The following is a 1,388-nucleotide window of genomic DNA, read 5'->3' as shown; positions in this document are numbered from 1 at the left end:
CATTTAATGTATTAATTTCTCCCCGAGTCTAAAGCAGTCTGTTTTATTTTGAAATCTACTTGACTTCTTTGCCATTTGAAGTTCTATAATTATACATTTCCTTCTTGATATTAAAAATTTTTTTTCATTATAAATTGATATCTCTGGTTCCCTATTTTCAGTCTTGTAAGTCTATTTTATTTTGTTGTTGTTGTTATGAAGTGCTGTCAAATCGATTCTGACCCATAGCGACCCTGTATAGTGTTTCCAAGGAGCAGCTGGTGAGCTTGAACTGCGAATCTTGCAGTTCAAACTGCTTTGCAGTCTGGTGCTTTAACCCACAGAGCCACATCAGCACTTTTACTTTGGATACTTCTATATCTGGATTGAATTCTGTGTGGTGATGTCATGTATGGTAATCTCAGGTTGTTGTTTGCTGTTGGTTCTCAGTTTAAAGAATACACTTTAGCATTTCTTGTAAAGTTTGTCTGATGGTTACAAGTTGATTTAGCTTCTGTTTAAAAATATAGAATTTTTCTAATGTCACCATTGCATTTTAGGGACAGTTTTTCTGGGTAAATGATTCTTGGTTGGCAATTTTTTTCTTTCAGACTTTTGTATGGTTTGTATGGTTTTGTATGGTTTCTGCTGAGAAATTAGAGCTTAATCTTACTGGTTCTCCTTTGTAGATATTTTTTTTGTTTTTCCAAAGCTTCTCTCAGGATTCTTTCCTTGTCTTTGATTTTGGAGAGTTTGATTATGATATGTCTTTTTGATTTCCATTTGGAGTATTTCCTGTTCATTCAGCTTCTTGATTTGTCTTCTTGTCTTTAATGGACCTAGGGATTTTTTCTTCCAACAACTCTTTGACTTGTTTTTCTGTGCTTTTCTTTGGTTCTTGTCTCCTGGAAATCCAGTTTATTCCTCTTCATGGTATCCCAAATGAATCTTAGACTTTCTTTGGATTTTTTCCTTCTTTCTTTTTTTTTCCTGATTGCTCTTCTAGCTTACTAGTATTCAGAAATTTATGTTCAAGCTCACTAATTCGGGTTTCCATTGTCTTGAATCTACTTTTCTGCCCTTTGAATGTATCAACAATTTTTGAAATCTTATTATTAAATTTTTGGATTTCTATTTTCAGGTTTTTTATTGTCTCCAATTCTTTACCTTTTTGTTTGATTGTATCCTATAGTATTTTACTGAATTCTTCCTTATTTTCCTTGATCTTTATGTCAATTAATGTGGAGCCACCTAAATATCATTCTTTTGAACTATTTTTCATGTCGTATCCTGCCAGGGGTTCTGAGTCGGGGTCCCGCCTCAACAAAGGATCACCTTGGCAAACGCAGGGTTTAACGGAAGTGAGATGTCTAGTAGGCGAAAGAAAAAAGACAGAGACAAAGATTGAT

The sequence above is a fragment of the Chrysochloris asiatica genome, unplaced genomic scaffold, assembly GCF_000296735.1.
Source record: "Chrysochloris asiatica unplaced genomic scaffold, ChrAsi1.0 scaffold00012, whole genome shotgun sequence".
NCBI lineage: Eukaryota > Metazoa > Chordata > Mammalia > Afrosoricida > Chrysochloridae > Chrysochloris > Chrysochloris asiatica.
This window is presented reverse-complemented; position numbering follows the sequence as displayed.